The sequence below is a fragment of the Centruroides sculpturatus genome, unplaced genomic scaffold (assembly GCF_000671375.1).
Source record: "Centruroides sculpturatus isolate CEXI.00-Female unplaced genomic scaffold, Cexi_2.0 scaffold280, whole genome shotgun sequence".
In the NCBI taxonomy this organism is placed as follows: domain Eukaryota; kingdom Metazoa; phylum Arthropoda; class Arachnida; order Scorpiones; family Buthidae; genus Centruroides; species Centruroides sculpturatus.
This window is the reverse complement of record NW_019384675.1, coordinates 423,133-435,820: the sequence shown is the minus strand read 5'-3', so window position 1 is coordinate 435,820 and position 12,688 is coordinate 423,133. Positions and strand designations below refer to the sequence as shown.

Genomic DNA, 12,688 nt, shown 5'->3' with positions numbered 1-12,688 from the left:
ACCAAAAATATTATAAAAGCTAAAAAAATTATTTTTTACCTTTTAGTGCATTTATATGGATAGAAACCGTTTCTTTAAAATATCCTTTTTTCATAATTTTTATTTAAAAATTCGCAAATTTAGAAGAAACACTCAATTAGAGTAAAAGTGCCTTTATAATTCGTCCCCTTTCACATCTGGAGACATTCTAAAGGGGAACTGGGGATTTTTTCTCTGGACTCGAAAAAATGTAGGCCTTAGGGGTTCCGTAGTGGTTCCTATCCCAAGAATTCATGTTATTTTTAATAGCAAACCGTAAATTTTTAATACCGCTATTTAGTAATAAATAGACATTCTACGTATTTCATTTGTTAAACAAAGAGCCCCGCTCTACCTTGGGCCCAATTCTAAAATTACGACGGCTTCGTCTACAAATTTATATATATTAATATAATATTTTTGTATTATATTATGTAGACCAAATAAACTTATAACGACATTCCGTAAGTGGGCCTTAATACGATGCTTCTGTTTACGATCTCAATTAAAATCTTAAAATTATTCTGAAAAAAGATGTGACATTAAAAATAACCGTTGATTTAATTAATTTATTTACTGAGCACTCGTAAATTAATGTATAATTAGGAAAAAAACCATTAGTGAAAACAATTTTTAGGGTTTTCCTGATTAAAACATATTCGCAAATGTACAGTATGGACTCGACTTATAATTAAACAATTTCTTTAATTATAGGCAAGTATAAAAAATAATAATATTCTATTGATAATATAGGCCTATATAATAAAAAATATTTAAAAATCTTATAAGATTTTTTAATATATTTTTCCTTTTTACTGATTGGTATTATTAGGATTGGTATCATTAGAGAGAGAGAGAGAAAAAAAAATTAGCGACCGAATGACCTTCTTACTGCCGCCATTAACATAATTTAAAGAACTACCAAATGAAGTGCATTCGTTCGATTAAATAATTAAAAGAATGAAAAAAAGATATAATTATAGTAAACAATAATATAATAATAGCATTATTATATGCTTATAAATTATAATAAATAACTTAAAAGTATTGCGCGAGAGAAATAGTTATGCAATGTAAAGAAAAAAATTAGGTCAACAATTTTAATTAATGCATTTAATTCAACGATAGAAAAAACAATGTTAAATAGAATCGAAACTCCAATATCGGCCACCTGTAAACAGCGTCCACTTTCTCGGGAATTTTTTTAAACACGTGTATGTACGATAACCTCTAAGCCACGGCCATTAATTAATTAAATTAATTAATCTTCCCATCAGTGACCGTTGTTCGGAGGTTTAACTGTAAAAGCATTTGGAATTTGATATATAGAGTATATAAACAAATAGATATACAGTATATATAGAGAATATTTCTATAACCGTTATAGAACTCTATAGTTCTTCCATAAATTACCATATTTGCCGACATATAAGACGCACTTTTAACCTGAAAGATACTCTCTAAAAATGGGGTGCATCTTATACGCTGAAAAATATGGTAGATAAAATCTGTCTTAGCACGATTTATCTAATTACTGTATTATACTACTTAAATTTAACGCTAGAACCCGCGACCGACTAATAATTAAATGATTTTATCCATTCAGCCACTGGTGGGGCCTCACTTGGTAGATCGCCCTTGTTCTATGTTGCCATCTCCTATCAATCCAATCCACAAAAAAAAAAAATATAGAAATTTTGATTTTTGTAATTGTTTATTGTTTTATTTTTTTAAGCTTATTATTTAAGTAACATTGACGTAAAACAGAATGGAGTTATTTTTTCTGAGAAATAAGTAACTTTATTGTTATCGTATACCAATGTCAATGAACAATCGGCGAAACCCATTCGATAAATAGAATAATTACTCACGAGTCAGATATTTCTTATAATAATACGTTAGAATATTATATAAAGAAATATTTCTTACGCAGACTTTTTTTATTGAGTTTAATGTGTCGAAATTAATTTCACTTCGTAAAATTCAATATAAATTATGAAATAATATTCTTGTTCAATCAATTAATCAATAAACTTAAACGCTATTTTTGAAGCATTCATTAATCTATAACGAAGGACGTTATTCTGTATAAGTCGACATAGAAAATCGAAGGTGGTAATAAATTATGACAAACACTTAAACTTTATATAAGATATTATCAATAGACTGGTGACGTGGAGTTTTTCGTGTTTTCTTCGCGTATCTAACACCTAAATAGGAACAGAAAGTTCTCCGGGAGAAACCCGCTTGGCAGATCGCTCACGTTTACCTCTATACAATCCTACAATCCAAGGAATGCCTCCCGGAATGACTTTCTACGGGTAACTAGCCCACTAAATCCGGAAAATTCCACTCTGCTACTAGTGCGTTTTTATTTTTTGAGATAGCTTGATAAGTATTATTCGTATTTTCATATTTAATTTTATTTATAAGCAAAATATATACTTGAGCAATGTATTAAATATTGTATAAAAACATCATGTATGAATTTGTCTGAAATAAGTGCATCTTTAAACAAACAATTTAATAAAAATAATCAGAATATACATATAACAGTAACACCATTATTTTAATAGCCCAGATAATTTAAATTTTATATAAAAGATTATCAATATATATATATATATACTGTATATAGATTATATTAATTTCAAAAAATGATAAATTTTAATATATAGGCCTCTATATATATATATTAAAATTTATCATTTTAGAATTAATATTTCAATACATCAGTGATTAATTTTTCAGTTTAAAACCATAAATCATCTTTTCTTCATCAATCTAATGATATTACTGCCAGATGTCGGGCCCCGTTTATCACCCCCTCTCCCACCAGTGTGAGATTGGCTGAACCCACGACGGACTTGCTAAAAAAATGGCCCTCTTAGTGTCCACAGGATGGAAAGAGACAAAAATAAAACAAAGCGGAAACGTTTATTATCTTTACAGCGAACAATACCTACAATTAATTATGTAATGGATAAATGTAAGAACATTAAAAACATATTTTGTCGAATTCGTATTGTCAAATAAATGAAAATCCAATTCTGTAAATGTGAATTTTATTATCCATTGTTTTCGATTATCCGGACGTACGCCTTCTATAATAATCCCGGTTAATGGAGTTTCTACTGTTTAAAAAAATTCGAAATTAAACTTCCTATGAAAAAAATATCAAGTAAGAAACAAGTTTTCAAAATCAGATCGTGGCATAGAAATATATAAAAAGTTATACGTTTGTTTTTAATTATTTGAACAACTTATCTCGTAGATTAAGATAAATTGGAAATAATTATATTCTATATCTTGAAATTAATTATAAATTTAATTAGCCTATTTTTCAGATTAAATTAGAAAGTTCTTGCGATATAATTTGTGTCTAAAGTATAATCGTTTACATTAATTAGGTACGTTTTACTCAGTTAGAGTATAATTATTGAAACGGAAGACAATAAGATAATTTAAAATGTCTCTCGAGAATTAAAGACGATTTATAATTTAATATAAAATCAACGTTTATCGTCTAATATTAAATTAGATTTGGATTTCAATGTTATAAAAGTTTAATTTGAAAAATATAACGAACTTTTCTAGTGTCTGAGTTTAAATGATTATTTCGATAAAATAAATTCAATTAAAATATTTCTTATGTATTTTAATCACTGTCATACAGATGTTCTACTTGATAATATTATAATTGTCATAATTTGTCTTCACTTTACACGATAAATTTATGCAGTTTCTGGTGTTTTGTTAAGAGAAATAAAAAGTCACAAAGCATGCAAAAAACATCCCTGCTCTTAGCGCCCAGGGAGGCGGAAAGTTTAAGAAACCCTGTAATTTCAGTGTAAAGAACAAACAAAAAAAAAATACAAAATGAAATGAAATTACGAAAGGGACGAATAAACAAAGCTCTGTATGAGAAAAAAATAGTAAGAAACGAAAAAGGAAGATGAAAGTAGAGAGCATCGTTAAAAAACTTCTGCTTATTCTTCGATACAACGATTTTTTAAAAATATGTTTTGTATGAGTTCGGATTATCTTTATGTTTATAAAAAAATCCAGCTACGAGTTGCGTAAATTTTCCGGCTGTTAAGTGATTTTATTTTAAAAATAACTTTGATATTATTAATCATACTATCAATAAAAAAATGTGTGTAGCGCCATCTGTTATGAGATTATATCATAAAAAACATATTATTAATTATTATAAAATGACAAACGCTGAATTTTGAGGGTAGTGACGAGTTTTATTTAAAAAAAATTGTAAATACTATTAACGAGTAAAGTCCGAAATTAAGTCCGATCCCTCTCGAGATATAACACATGACCCCCTTTATCTTTCCATCCTCTTGACCTTCGAAACATCAAAATTTAATAGCATCAATGTCCCTTATACACAAGTTACCATGCCAATATCTGCATCTGAATCAATTCACATTCAGAATTTGATTCTTCTGAACCATCTTTATTATCATTATCCCTTAATATATCGTATTCTGAGCCATTGAGAGCATTAGTGATGAAACATTTTTTAAATGAATGCTTCACTATTCTTTCTGGGATTAGCTTCCAAGCTGTTGACACCCCTTCTGCCATTACGTTAGATTTTGAGTAAATTAATTTATCTTAAAGATAAATTAATTATACAGTAATACAGTAATTGCATCACACTATTTATTGTTCGTAAAACTTTAAATTCAGTGGTTGATGTATTCAAAAGACAAAAACAAATGCTTTTCTGAATTATCCTAAAGACCCCTGGTCCCATCAAGTTCGGATAATCTAGTTTCTGCCATATTTTCAAATCAGTGATTCGAATGATTATTGAAGATTCAGCAATAGCATTTGAGTTCAAATGATGGAGGATGCTACTTGTTGCTGGATTTTTACAATATATATGCTGTATATAGAGTAACAAAACACAGTAGACTAAACATGAACTAAACGTATACAAAATAAATATGTTACATACGAGTGTACTGGTTTATTAACATATTCCAATTATTCCCAAATGGGAATGGTTAAAATACCCAAACTCAGCCCGTGTACGTGCCCTCCGTAATATATTTATAATTTTGACATTAACGGGAATAAATTTTAACATTAAATGGTCGAGATGGTTGAGATATCAGCCTGACGTATGGGAATCAAGATCGAGTATGGTCAAGCAACCCCGGGAATTTTTTGTGTACAGTCTGTCCCGGATATGTTGTGCCTCATCTCTCAACACTCAGTCGTCTCTATTATGGCCTTGACCGAACCCACGATGGTTATGGGAAAAAATGGCACTCTTAGTCAGAAAGAGAGGAAAAATTGTTCTTCTAAAACACGGTATTTTTTTCATATTTCTGATGTAAGAATACGAAATACGTTTTTCGTTTCTTATTGTCTTCCTCAAGTCGTCATTTACAGTATATATCAATTTTCATTACTATCTACAGACCACAATTTATAGTGAAGACAGAACTGTAATTTAAATCGAATACTGTACAGTACATCACCAAAATTGTACGATACAGATGTATATTAGGCTATATGTTTTATTATATGTCTTTATATTTTTTAAATATTTCTTGTAAGTATTTTCCTACTGGAGAAAAATGCGAAGATTCCTTATCAATATGAAAAATGTCGATTAAACCTCAAGCCTATGCTATTATTTTAGCGAAAATCTTAAAACAATACAGTAATACCTCGACTTACGCGAACCCGGAGTTACGCGATTTTCAAACCTCGTGGATTCGTCTTTTGTTTGAGCGGCACGCAGCTCTTGATTACTCACTCCCCTCACACAATTGTTCAGCTTACATGTTCGGATGTGTCGCGTGGAATCGACGCATAGTTACAATTTATTTTGTGTTATTTATTTCTGTGTTTGTTATATATACGGAGACTCGAGAGACTCTATATGGTGATTTCTTGTAACCGTGAACGAATCAAAAGACGTGATAAGATTAACGAGAACATTTATTAGCTTACATACATCCGAATTTGGATTTTACACAAATTGCGAAATTATACCCCGACTTACGCGGTTATCGCTCGGTCCCACCTATCGCGTAAGTTTGGGGTATCACTGTATATAAATAACAAAAATAGTTTAAATAGAAGAGAATGAAGAATTAGTTGTATTTTTCAAAATATTATCAACGGTTTAACAATTACATACCGTACAGTACTGTACATATATCATATTTGCTTCGGTATAACACACCCTATTTTCCAAAAGGATTTCTACGAAAAAAATTAGTACAATTCTAATCTACTTCATTGAAAAATAAAGTAGGTCTACTGTAATTTTCGTATAATTGGTATGTAAATGTATTTAGGTACAAAAAGAAAGAATGTTCAAGTACAAACAACATTGCAACAACTAGGCCTAGTTATTTTCTAAATAAAAATTATGTATATTTGCCAGCGTATAAGATGCACTCCCATTTTCAGACAGTATTTTTCGGAAAAATGTGTGTTTTATACGCCGGCAAGTTTAATAAATATAAAAGAGCAATTTTATATTACGGATGTATGCGAGCTAGTGCCATTTCAACGTATGGACACGCTGGACAGTTGCCGGGGACCCCACGTTAATTTAACATTAATTTACCGATTACTTGCCAGATGTAGGCAGGGCCTAGTGCACTTTGTCCAGAGGCCTATAATGCTGAAAGATAGCTCTGATGTGAACACAAATACGACTATCTCTCTAGTTAGATCGACTAAGGATTCGTTCACTAATTACGGGTACAACCCCTCGCGCGCCAATAGTCGCAAAGAAAGATAAAAAAAAAATATTGTACACGAGTTGGGAGGAGTCAAAAGTGGATGAAAAACTGTATGGGTAATTAATGGACTAATAGACATTTTCTGTTTGCAAAACTATAAAAACTAATTATGTAGTTTTATTCATTAGACGATCAGAAAAGTCTGTATAATTTATTATTATCTTCCGGTAATAAAACAGAAGTAATCTTTGTAGACCTATTATGAATGCTAATGTTAAATTAAAGATACTGTTTATCAAAATTAATCGTGTAATTAAAAATGATTAATTCTAATATATTATGACTTGATGTGAATATTAAAGTTCCTAATTGGTCTACGAGGAATACTTCTCCATTTTAATTACCGGAAGATAAGAATATAAATTTACATTTTAATGAAATTGAACAACTGCCAATAAATTCATTAGTATTTGCATCGTACTCTCACTAATCTGAATCTTTTTATTTTTTAGCAAGCCCAATATTGGTTCGGTCAGGTCCCCAATGGGGCGGGAGGATAGTGAGAGAAGGAGTCCGACTTATCGAAGTCGGACCACCCACGAAAAATTCCTGAGATTACTCGCCTGGATTCAAGATATTAAACTTATACAGTAGTTAATTTCACATTAAGTATTTCAAACACTTAAAAGAGACAAGAGTAAAACTTTGTATGAATAAAATATTAACAAAAATGTCTGAAAAACATACATGTGGGAGTTCGACCAGTTCATAAAGTTTATGAACTGGTGAGATTAAGTTCGACTACAAAATGTTCCATACTATATCTGGGCACACTACTAGCCGAGTGAATAACACCACTAAACAGTGGCAATTGGTCGTGGGTTTGCGCCTAACCCAACGAAATCGATACGTAGAGTTTTCTGGATGTGTTCTTCACTTGTCTAATACCTAAATAAGGGCTAGTTTGAATAAAGAACGTAACATAAGAAAGCAGTCTACCAAGGGAAAGAGCTGATTGCCCCTTGTGTTGCGTCGCCTTATTAATTCAATCCAGTCCAAGTTTGAAAGAGAACTACCAGATTAAGTTATCTAAATATATAAAATTATTTGTCCTGACTGACTGACTGACTGACTGAGTCACTGATTCATCATCGCCCAGAGCAAATCGCTGAACCTAAAGAGGTGAAATTTGGTACACAGTTAGGATACGTCATGGAAACGCACACTAAAAAGAGATTTTTCGAAATTTCCCCGCGGGGGAGAGAGGGAGAGCATTAATTAATTAAGGCTTAACCGGAAAACGGCTTTTACTGTACTATTTTAGATGCGATTTTTTGTTTTCAACTACGTTTAGTCTTCATTGAGCACCTAGGTGTATTAAATTGATAACATTTCAGACATTGTTATAAATGTTTTTATATACTTCGATTTTTTAACCAAATGTTCGAACAAATGTTTAACCAAATGTTTAACCAAATGTTCGTTTTAAATTCGAATTTGTTATTGCATATTGATTCGATTATAGAACGATTGTAAACGTTCCAGAAAATTGATCAAATTGAAAACAGTTCGTTTGATTCTCAGCAATTCTCATCATTCTCGGCGGTAGGTGTTATATAACAATTACTATGATTGTTGAAATACTGAATAAAAATGTGGTTTGCTTGCAAAACCCAGCGAGCGAAATCGTGTGTAACAGCTAGTTTATTAATAAAGACGAAGTACAAAAAATCCGAGAATTGGGTAGATGAAGCGATTATTCTCGCAGCATTCAATCGATAAATGGGCGGTTCGGGAGCGAAAACGTGTAAAGTTGTTGGTAAAAGTAGAAAGCTATTCTGCTACATTTAATAATTTTCAAGTCTACTTGTTACATCTAAGTCAGTAAGTATCTTGATTATATTTTATAACTATAAAACCTTGTCAACAAAAACACAATTTTAACTTAACGTAGGGCTACTTTTGGATAATTGAAGGGTTTTAGTTTGGGTTAGAATTTTTAATGATTGATAACATTATTGATTCTAGTTTATCACATTTTTAACGTCTGAATATAATAAATATATATGTGCGTCAGTGTAAAATTACATTTTTCTACGTCTGAGACATTGTATGGGCTGTTTTGGATATTATAAACACTATAGTTTCGAATGATTAGAATGGTCATGTCTTGAGCAAGTCTAAATAAGAGATACTAGTACATTTTCATGAAAATCGTATTAATAAGGCAGACAAAATTATGAATAATAAACTTTACCAGTGAATAATTTTGTATTGAATATTCTACTATTTCTTAGGAATCTTTTAATTAAAAATTAAGAGTAATATTCCTTAAATTAATGTACATATCTGGCCGACATATCTGGACAGATCGTCCATGAAAAATCCCCGGAGTTATTCGCTCGGATTCGATCTCAGATTCCCAGAGATCGAATCCTGGTCTCCTCTGCTATCTGTCAATCAAGATTTTTCATTTGTAAAATGATGGATTACGAAAAGCATTCGATATTTTCTTAGTTTGTCTGGTCATTATTAATGAATTGTACAATTCATTAATAATGAATTGTACAATTCATTAATAATACAGTACATAAATTTGACAATTAAATTCAATATTACATGAATTCAAAAAAATCACTTCTTGTCAGATTTTAAAAAAATCTAATCTTTCCAGATTTGATTTTTTTTTAAAAATCAGATCTGCGGGTGCCTCCAGAGAGGATTTTTTACAGAAAACTGGCCCAGTAGCGTGACCAAGTACGTTCAGGAACCCGGGCCCCCTTACTTTTGTAAATAAATTTTAAAAATAAATCAAATATGAACAGAAAAAATACTAAATGTGACAAACGCACTTATAATTATGTATAATGCTAAAAACGGCCTTTTATACTTTTCCAAATTTTTCAAAGTGTAAAAAACGTTTACGATTTCTTATAGCGCTGTAATCTTTTATAGTTACGGTAATCGTTAACATCCTTAAGTTCATTAAAATGCTACAATATATAGCTTGATAATCCCAGAAAATTATAAAGCAATGCTTTAAAATTTGGAACGTTGATGTAAAACAAGACAAAGTTTGGAACGAAAAGCAAATCTTCTTTTAATGTACGTACGTGGAATCAAAAGTTTTCGTATGCAGGGAGAAATTTATAATTATAACATATGTATAAAAATTTATATATTTTAATTGTGTAACTTTTGTTCTTAACGAGTTCTTTAATTTTATCAGACATTTTGGTAGTTAAAACAAAATATTTCAGCATTCTGTAATATTATTAAAATAAAGTTAAAGAACAAAAATAACTATTGTAAATTTTCTTTTCCACACTTTTTAGTTTTTCCTGCTTATTTTTATACGAGAAACAAAAAGAATTAATGTTTACAAATCTTGATGTAAAATCACTGGGTTTTGTGAATGGCAATCAGTGCCGTAACTAGCTGGGCAATACAAATAAAAATATCGTTACAATGCCGGACTGTAATTTTTAATCATATTTTTAATTTATTTCATTTAAAATATATGCTTTCCACCTCAAATTAATACTATAGTATCTTGCCCCTGTACATCACACTTTTCCGTTAGAATGGAGTCGTGCCGGTCATCTATCTAACGCCTTTCAAGAGAAGTTTTGAGTTGAAATTACGTGACATCAAGTTTAATCGGAAGTTACACGGGTTTCATAACCCAAGCTTTCCATACCCGGTCTTGACTTCCATGTATTTAATTTCGTTCTCGAGATTAAGGGAGGACAGACAGACGAACAACAGTGGGAACAGTTTACAGGTTTACAATTTTTTCAAATTGCAGCCCAACAAATAGTTCACAAAAATGGCTGACAGCAATTTACATTGTAAAAATATCGAGGAAAAAAAATAAAATTTTTATGGTTTTTTGTTTTAATTTATGGTACTCGTCGCCAAAAGACATTTTTAAGACAATTTACATGTTTTTGCAGAGGCGTAGCCTCAAATAAAAGTTCGTCTCTGTAAGTGAACTTTTTATGTATTTGAATTGTCAATGGCGATTGAAAAGACGAATTATGAAGACAAAAATTTTATTTGTATTCTTCAATATTTTTACAATGTAAATTACTGTCAGCCAGTTTTTAATGGATAATATGTAAGAGTTTACTCTTCATCTACAACACTATTGGGTACACTACACTGTATAAGGGTAAATTTAGATTTGCACGTTTTAATTCGGGCCCCTTCTAATATTGGTTCTAGTTACGCTACTGACTGGCCTCTAATTAGGTGTAAACACGTAAACAAAAACCTGGAAAACACAAAATGACAGCTGGTTGATGAGGCCCGAACTAGTGAGCAATTACCAGTGTTCGATGATTTTTTTCCACTCGATTATGGCGAATCACGCTTCTAGTTTCCTACGAAAAAAATATTATACGAATACTCGTTTTATAAGAATGAATAATTCTTTTTACGAAAATAACGAAAGTAAATTGTATAAAAAATATATTGATAAAGTATAATTTCAGAAAAAGAAAATATATTCAAAACAAGAGAAATTCAAATGATTTCTAAATTAACGACATCTCATTCATACGACGATGCACTAACTGCAATATTCCGAGATACATTACATCGACTGTAGACGATATTTGTCATTGCCAGACTCCATTGTGTATTGTTACCCATCCATAACCAAAAACAGATTCGGACAATTTCTCTACAAGCATAAATTTTACAGAAAGAATATGGAATAAAATATATTTTATTTTAAACCTTAAAGTTTTTAAACTCTTTTATTATTCGTCATCCTAAATAAAAATAGATAATTTATGCTTTTCGTTTTAAACTGTCCTTTCTTTTATCGATATGTTCTAGGACAGTTCATTTTAAATTCCTTGAAGTTATTTTATCAAAGTGGAAAATAATGCAAAAACTTCTAGATTAGGTAACATTTATTTTCATTTATTTCAAAACGATTTACGTCCGATTCTTAAAACTGTATTCAAAAGGTTGACAGAAAATATTTTATATAAGACTTCTACTTACGACATAACGGATATTTCAAGAAATGCGAGATGACAATGCTTTATTCCGTACGTTTCGGCTGTTGTTTTGATAAAAATTGAAAATAAAATTGAATAGACCTATTTTGAAATACCAATTATATTTCATATATTTTCAATAAAATAAACTTATAAAATAAGTCTAATTTTAATAATTGTTTGAATGACATTTTCTTAGTATTATACCCTGCGATTTATTTGATGTATCAATTACACTGAATCGTCAAGTGTGAGATATACAGTACTTACCGTGTTTTTAAGGGGAAAAAATTACTTGATAAATTTAGTTTTTGTAATAGGAATATGTGATAGTTTAATTTATTTAATACTACATAAAAATGACGAAATATTTTTTAGGAGCCATCCTTTATTAATTATGTACAGTTTTTGAATCAGTTTTGACTCCCCTCATTGTTGTGTACAAGATATAGAGTACTTTTGGCAAACTCTTTCCCCTTTAATTACGTGTACAATAGTTCACGGATCTCCGACGTTGATGAAATAATCTTAAAAAATTCTGAAAATATTTTCTGATAATTAATTCAACATTCATAAGACAAATAAGTAGGCTTATAAAAACAAATTCGCATGCTACTAATACCACTAAAAAATAAATAATATTTGGACCTCTTCCGTACAGTTCTTTTCTCGACACCCGCTTGTACACGTAGCTAAATAATAGATTGACATAATATTGTTTGTTTTATGTCATCAACTCTCAATAAAAGAGATTTCCTAAATAGATTAATTGATTCATTAATATATAAAATTAGACTTTCACAAGTTATATAATTTCAGCTCTAACACTGTTAAAACAAGTTATTTTTTAACTTTTCGAAAGTTTAAACCTCTTTAAAAAATTTCCTTTCAACGGCATACCGGTAATATTAGCTTTAAATATACCGAAAT

General features: G+C 30.2%; 1 protein-coding gene across 1 annotated transcript in view; it reads right to left on the bottom strand.

The window, feature by feature from the left end:
- The window catches only part of LOC111626833, an 86,302-nt gene that overhangs the window by 22,930 nt on the left and 50,684 nt on the right, over positions 1-12,688 (bottom strand). The window lies entirely within an intron of this gene.